Source organism: Rhineura floridana, chromosome 19, assembly GCF_030035675.1.
Source record: "Rhineura floridana isolate rRhiFlo1 chromosome 19, rRhiFlo1.hap2, whole genome shotgun sequence".
Taxonomy (NCBI): domain Eukaryota; kingdom Metazoa; phylum Chordata; class Lepidosauria; order Squamata; family Rhineuridae; genus Rhineura; species Rhineura floridana.
Window position 1 is genome coordinate 22,862,659 of NC_084498.1, and position 8,182 is coordinate 22,870,840.

At 49.9% G+C, this 8,182-nt stretch overlaps 1 long non-coding RNA gene across 1 annotated transcript in view; it reads right to left on the reverse strand.

Moving 5' to 3' along the window:
* Positions 1-8,182, reverse strand: part of LOC133373234 (uncharacterized) — a 43,510-nt gene that overhangs the window by 33,263 nt on the left and 2,065 nt on the right. The gene's annotated exons all lie outside the window — the stretch shown is intronic.

Genomic DNA, 8,182 nt, shown 5'->3' on the forward strand with positions numbered 1-8,182 from the left:
CTGCCGTCTGAAGGAAACTTGAAAAATGGAAATGGGCTGCCTTCAAGTAGATCCTGACTTATGGCGACCCTACCAATAGGGTTCTCATGGTAAGCGGTATTCAGAGGGGATTTACCATTGCTTTCCTCTGAGGCTGAGAGGCTGTGACTGGCCCAAGGTCACCCAGCGAGCTTCACGGCTGTGCGGGGATTCGAACCCTGGTCTCTCAGGTCCAACACTCTAACTACTACAGCACACTGGCAGGGGCAAATCAGACAAGGTAACTTCCCAAGGAATACCACCAACCCCAATACTCTGTATTTTTTCCCTTTGCACTGAAGTAAATCCATTTCGATTCAATGGGAATGTCTTCCAAGAAAAAAAAACAATAAGAAGCGTTAGAGCACCTTGAAGCCTCAACAACGCAAGCCTAACGGTGTAAGTCCTATTGAACTCAAGAGAGCTTCTTCTCAACTGAGTCAGGGTTGCCACCTTAAACATTTATTCTGCCCTAAATTTCTGATGAAGTAGGTTCTATGTCAGGACAAATTATGCCCAGGGGTGTAGTTGTCTGGGGTCTCAGGGGGTCGTAGACCCCTTACCTTTTTGGGAGCAGGGTCCCTGCATATATATACCCTCACGAGCCAAGCATCATAAAAGGGAAGTGTGTTAGCCGCCGAGAGGAGTCTTCTAACCTGCTTCCTCGTCTTTTCCTGCTGATTGGAGCCAATCAGAGTGAAAGGTGGTGAGTCAGCCACTGAGAAGACTCTTTTCAGTAGCTAACACTCTCCTCATTCATGCTTATTGGCTCCTAGGGATGTCTGTTGTTGTGGGAGATGGTACTAACAAGGATCTCCTTCTCCCACAACAAAGAAAGGGTGCGTGGCTGTGACTATCATGAAGGGATGCTGCACTGCTGAATTTGCCACTACACTACTGCTTATGCCATAATAAAATTGTTCCTCTTTAAGGTGCTACAAGAGTCTTGTTGATATTTCCCCCCCCCCAAAAAAAAACCAGACTAACAGAGATTATCCTGGCTTGAAATGTCTTCCAACTAAGCCTGCGCAGGATTACAGCCCAACCCCAATTACGTTTATTCAGAAACAAACCCCACTATTGAGATTGACTTTCAAGTCATTTTGCAAAGGATTTCAACCCTATACACCTTTACTGGAGGCCCTTGAAGCCAGTGGGACTTCTTGTTGAGTGAACAAGGTGAAGATTAGGCCTTGACTTGTTTGGTATAGCGGTTGGTATATGGACTTTTGGAGAATCCCAGGTTGAAATCCGCAACCAGTCATCAATCTCAGTGGGTGATTTTACTTGGCCCAGTAACTATGGACTGTCCTAACCTGCCTCTCAGGGTTGCTGTGAGGATAAAATGGGACAGAGTGGAGATAGCGCCGTGCAGGCTGCAGGATGCTTTGAGCTAACCGGAGGAAAGGCGAGATGTAAATATAATAAATGAACAATGAGATAAATAGCAAACACAACGATCTGTTTTGGGGCGTCTAAGAAGGTTATACGTTTATCATTGGGCTGGGGCGTCTAAGAAGGTTATACGTTTATCATTGGGCATGTTTCCATATGGGCTCCAGCATCCCTTTGTTCGACGCATAAAACAGTACATTAAGAAAAGAGAGGCCTGTAAACAGGGGGGGGGGAGAAAGGGGTAGGGCTCAAAAGACCATGAATTCACAGGCAAAGTTCTTCAACGGTTGAGACTGAATACTTGGACTTCTCTGTTCTAAGAATGGCCGTTCTGTCGACCCTTCCTTCGAGCCTAGCCGCATGGACTGCACCACCAGCACCGCAGAAGATCCTATTGTGATCCCTAGCTAAAGGCGGGCTACTTCAATAGGTAGTATCTCCCCCCTCTCCTTCCAAACATGCACACTTTCTTCACATAGGAAACTGGCTTCTACTGAGTCCGGTCCAATGGCCCATCCAGCTCAGCTGTTGTCTACAGTAACAGGTAGCTGCTCTCCATTGTTTAAGAAAGGGTCTCCCCTAGCCCAACTTGGAGACGCCGAGGCTTGAACCTGGGACGTTCTGGACGTTCTGCACGTGAGGTAGATGCTCTACCACTGAGCTACGGCCCTTCCCTTTCCCCTCCTAAGCCTTTCTGTATCTACTTCCTGAGGCTTTTACAAGCGGTGCCCAAGCTCAAGTCCTTATTCTCCCCCCCTCGTGTACCACTCCTCCATTGAAACTTGGCATTGTAAAATGACGCTTTCCTCCAGCTGAATCTGAATTCCGTTGTTGTTTGCTGTCCGAACTCCTCTTCAAGGTGTTTGCGTTGGGCGAGAGGCGTCTTTCTACGATTTCCACCAAGAGTAACTGGGAAAGCGCAGGCTGACTTTGGGACGAAAGATTCTCAGTTTGGGAATGGAGAGCAAAGTTTACTGTGGTTTCCTGAGATTGAGAGAGGACAAAGCATCTGTAAAGTAGGCTAACACCCAAGGGTATAGTCGTCCAGGGTCTCAGGGGGTCTTAGACCCCTTACTTTTTTGGGAGCCAGGTCCCAGCAGAATCCCTATGTCTCCAGCATCCCTACAAGCTATTCAGACACTGACAAGAGTCTTCCAACATGCTTCCTTGTCCTTTCCTGCTGATTGGAGCCAATTAGAATGAAAGGAGATGAGTCAGGCATGGAGAAGACTCTTTTCAGTAGCTAATGCTCTCCCCTTTCATGCTGACTGGCTCTTACGGAGGTCTGTTGTTGTGGGAGAAGGCATTAACAAGGACCTCATTCTCAACCCAGCAGTAAAAAAGGAAGGAGGGGCTGCTACTATCATGAAGGGACCCTGCACTTCTGAATTTGCCACTACACTGATGCTTTGTTGTGGTGGTTATGTGCTTTCAAGTCATTTAGGACTTATGGCTACCCTATGAATCAGCGACCTCCAATAACATCTGTCCTGAACCACCCTGTTCAGATCTTGTAAGTTCAGGTCTGTGGCTTCCTGTATGGAATCGATCCATCTCTTGTTTGGCCTTCCTCTTTTTCTACTCCCTTCTGTTTTTCCCAGCATTATTGTCTTTTCTAGTGAATCATGTCTTCTCATGATGTGTCCAAAGTATGATAGATAACCTCAGTTTCATCATTTTAGCTTCTAGGGATAGCTCTGGTTTTATTTGTTCTAACACCCAATTATGTGCCTTTTTCGCAGTCTTTGGTATGCTCAAAGCTCTCCTCCAATAACACCTGAAAATTCGGCCTTGGGAAACTTTTAGAGGAGGAAACAGGCGAAGAATGCTCAGCTGAAAATGCTGGCAAGGAGGGCAGGAGCTCACGACGCCCGCGGCTCCGTCGGGCCCTTGCCCAGTCTCCCTCGGAAGGCCCACACGGCTCTCCGCCTCGGCAGACGAATACAGCTTTGTCCTCCTGAGCTAAGGAGAGAACCGGAGAGAGACTCCCTGAACCCGCTCTTGGCTTTTACCGACAGAGAGAGAGATTTTCGCGGTTCATGCAGAAGGCCTCAACCAGAACCAGCTCCCAACCCAACCTGAGACTGGGGAGGGGGCGCGGGGAGGGGAGTTTGTAGTCCGTACGATATTGCCGCCTTCCCCTCTTCGTGGAACTCAGTCCAGAAAGTAGAGAAGAGGGGACAAAAGTCTAGTTTCTAACAGGAAGACTCCCAGTCTCTCTCCACAGCCTAGTCCCTTCCTGCCCCCCATCACCACCCCGCAATCTTTCTTCACTACAAGCTGAAACGGGAGCCAAAGGGATGGACAGGCTGTAGCCGTAGACACAACTTCCCTGGAAAGTCAGCCCCACTTCCCTCTGAGCCAACGTGTCCATATAGGTCAGGGCTCTCAGTCGCTCAGAGACTGGCTGCAAGGGGCCAGGTCTTTGGGGACCGCGGACACGCGTCTCTCTCTCACTCGTTCCTTTTCCTTCCGTTCAGCTCCCGCGACCCCCTCCTTACTAGCCCACGACCCCCTCACTTTCCCCCCCTTTTCCGGGCTCCTTCTAAGGGGTCACGGCTGGAGAAGGAAGGGGAGATATTTTGGGCGAATGCAAAGTGATTCTAGACGCTGCTTCTGTCTGCGAGGGTTTCACCCCCGCTGGCGCCAAGAGCTCTTAGCCATGTGCTCCCTTTAAAAAAAAAAGTTAGAAGACGTAATCGCGGTGGATACGTTTTGCCCGCACATCGCTGGCCAAAGCTGACCTTCCCTCTCCCCACCAAAAAAAATGTTTGCATGTCTTCCAACAACCCAATCCCTTTTATCTTTTTCTTCTTTCAGGAACTGAGGCTGGGAGGGGGGGTAGAGAAAGATAATACCGCCCAGATCCCCATTATTACGCTGGCCCTTTCCACCCTCGGCATCTCCCAGGCGTAATTATGTAACGTTCCCCTGTACGACAAATATGCGTACATCATGGATACATGGGCGTTTCATGTGCATGGCCTGCCATTCACACACCCACGCCGACAGCCTTCCACCCAGAAACGTGGGTCTTTTTCTCCCTCACGCCGCCGGTCCACTTCCACCTCTAGGGGCTGATAAGAGTGATGCTCACACAGACATTGTTCCTGGGGGGGGGGGCGCATCCAAAGAGAACACAGTCAAGGGAACATAAATGCTAGGTGGCATTCAAAGTTAGCCCTACTCAGAGCAGAACCAGTGAAGTTAGCAAGCATCCAGTAGCCTAGTGGCAAATTCAGAAATTCAGGGTCCCTTCATGATAGGCACTGCCACCCCCCTTTTTTTCTGTTGGGTTGAGAATGAGATTCTTGTTAATGCCTTCTCCCACAACACAACAGACATCCCTAGGAGCCAATCAGCATGAGAAAGGGGAGGGGAGTGTTAGCTACTGAAAAGAGTCTTCTGAGTAGCTGACTCACCTCCTTTCACTCTAATTGACTCCAAACAAAAGGAAAGGACAAGGAAACATATTAGAAGACTCTTCTCAGTGGCTAACACACTCCTCTTTTGTACTGATTGGCTCGTAGGATGCTGGGGACATTGGGACCCTGCTTCCAAAAAAGTAAGAAGTCTGAAACCCCCGAGACCCCTGACGTCAACACCCCTGCAGGCATCACTAACTTGGGTTCATTCATTTCAAAGAGTCTTCTCGGAGGAGGACTTAGGTGAACACAAGCCATGGCCTTTCTTAATTTTGTATCCTCTCCCTCTCTTATTTTTATTTCCTTTTTTCTTTGTCTCATTCTCAAAAATTGCTGTCGTGTATTTAGTAATACATTTCTATGCCAACGCAGGGGTTCCCAGACTGTGATCCGTGGACCATCAGCGGTCCCTCAGCTGCGTTCGGGTGGTCCGTGCCATGTTTGTAATAAATACTCATCCTGATTTTAATTTGTATTGCTTGTCCCCCCCTTGTATTATTGTATGTAATATTAATTCTGCAAGAATGCAAATTGTAAGAACAATGAAATACAGCAGAAGAAACAACAGAAGCAATTAAAAATACCGATAGAAATCCTACAGCGCCTAACACTGCCCGTGACAATTGCTATAAGAGACAGAAAGGTCGTTCCGTGATCCGCCAAGACCTAAGCCGTGATCCGCATTGGGGGTGGGCGAGTTTGGGAACCCCTGGATCAAGAAGCTCAAGGTGGCCTGTGCATCCCCTTCTATTTTCATCCTCGCAGCAACAACTCTGAGAGGTAGAGGGTGAGGGTGAGAGCCAGTGACTGGCCCGAGATGCTCCCTGGAGCTTCATGCCCCAGTTCGGGATTTACTCGAACCCTGCAGCAGGCCCGTAGCCGACATAAAATTTCGGGGTGGGGTGAGGGAATAGGAAAGAAGAAATAAATTTTCTATTATAAATTGAATTATTTAAATTTTGTAAAAAACAACAACAACAACAACTTCGGGGGCAGAAATGTTTGGGGGGCGGCCCTCCTCCCCGGCTATGGTCCTGCACTGCAGGTGCCCCAGGCCTCCTAACCCAACACTAATCTAACTTTGCCGCCCTGGGCTCCTACTGGGAGGAAGGGCTGGATATAGATCAAATAATTAATAAAATAATAAATAATCTCTACACCGCATTGGTGTAGTATCCCTGAATCTTTTCTGGACCTTGGTGTCCTCTTGCCTCTGTATGCTTCTGTCCAGCCTATCCGCTGCGTACCTCTCTCTGCCAATCTCTGCGCCTTTCTCACGTGCGCCGGTGAATCAGGGCAGGCGCTCCGACGGGCCTGGGCGCACCCCCAGGCCCCTACCTAGAGCCCCCGTCATCCTATCCGGAGCCCCCGCTCGCCCCCGCCCCCAAATAGGCTCGCGTCTAACTTAGCAGCCTCTCAGCCCGAGGAAGTCGAGCACATTCCCACGCAGCGAGCGCGCACACGCCCCTGGCAGCACGCGCCACGCCGCTCACACATGTGTGCTTCTTTTTTCTTTTCTAAAAACTCTTCCCAAACTAAACAGGCCTTCCTGTGATCTGCCAACTTCGAGGCAGATCAGACCGGCTCCGGCTCCCTAAGATAAACCGGCAGAGAGAGAGAGAGACAGAGAGAGACTAGGCGTTGGCTGGAGAGATCGACCCGGGAGGAGCGGCTCGGTCCTTATCCTTTGTATTTTGCCCTCCTCCCCCCCCCCCGCAGCAACAACAATCCCCCTACACAAACGCTCTTCCAGCCCAAGCCAGCATCTCCCACTCCCCAATTCCCGGCCCCAACAAGCTCAGCGCCCCCGTAAACCTAATCTCTACTTCCCTCAGCTCGCTCAACCCCCAAAGGGGAGGTGTCCAAGCTGGGATGAGAAGTAACTCATTCGGCGCCGGGGCTCCAAGACCACAACAATAATCACCAGTGTTAGAGGAGACCCATTGAAATGAGCGGGCATGGATCACTTAGGATCATTTCAGTGGGTCTACTCTGAGTCGAAGGAGACAACACAGGAATCTGCTTTATAGCGAGTCAGACCCTTGTTCTAGCTAGCTCTGAATAGTCTACACCAGGGATATACTCTTCAGGGTCTTGGGGGTTATAGACCCATAGATTTTGGGAAGCAGGGTCCCTATGTTTCTAGCATCCTACCAGCCAATCAGCATGAAAGGGGAGTGTGTTAGCCACTGAGAAGAGTCTTTTAACCCGCTTCCTTCTCCTTTTCCTGTTGAGCGGAGCCAGTCAGAGTGCAGGGAGGCAAGTCAGCCACGGAGAAGACTTTTCTCAGTAGCTAGCACCTTCCCCTTTCATGCTGAATGGCTCCTAGGGCCCTCTGTTGTTGTGGGAGAAGGCGTCAACAAAGATCTAATTTTAAACTCGGCAGCAAAAAATGGGGAGGGGTGTGTCTGCGACTAACATGAAGGGACCCTGTCCTTCTGAATTTGCTGCTACACTACTGGTCTAGCATGACAGGCAGCGGCTCTCCAGGATTTCAGGCATGGGACATTCCCAGCCCTACCAGAAGATGCAGGGCCTTCTGCATACAAGGGAGATGCCAGGGTGATGATGGTGTTTGAGAAGCAAAAAGGTGACATCCCACTGTCTGAAATGAGCCAGTCTTGTTCTGTAGGTTTTGGAGGAGAACAGAGTTTGGGGCAGGGCGAGGCAGGATTTGTAGCCCAGAGAGGACTTTGTCTTGTGTATATTGTTGTTGTTGTTGTTGTTGTTAGGACAAGACCCTCTCTGGGCTTCCAGCTCTCTCCCCCACCCAACCTCGACTTTCCTCCTTCTGAACATACAGACCAGGTCTCATTCATTTCAGACAGTGAGATTACACCGTTTGTTTTTCAAATGCGCTAAACAAACAGGGGGGAGGTGAGTCACCTCTGATCCCAGAGACAATTACGAGAGGGGGGGAGGAGGCTAGGGTGAAGAAAGGAGAAGGTAGGCCCCAGGCGCGTCGTAAAAGGCGATCCTGGGGAGAGAGAGTCCCTTAAGCCAGCAAGCCTAGGCAACGTCTCCCCTCACCTTTTCCCTGGCCAAACGTCGGAAAGATCAGGGAGAGGGGGGCTGCGGATGCGGGGGGGGGCTGCAAGGAGACTGGCGGATGGAGGCCAGAGGCAGAGATTCCCTGAACCCAGAAGCTCATCTATCAGACTATTCCTTTCAAGACCAAAACAAAGCGATATAACCGTAACCCCGGGTGTGGATGATAGCAAATATCAGGAGAGAGGTGTCATAAAACCCTTGATAACTGCCTAAAGTAAGGAATGCTGGTGACTTTCATCGCTCACCTATAGCGCCGCACGCTCTACCCTTCTGAGCAACTTCGACGTTATCAA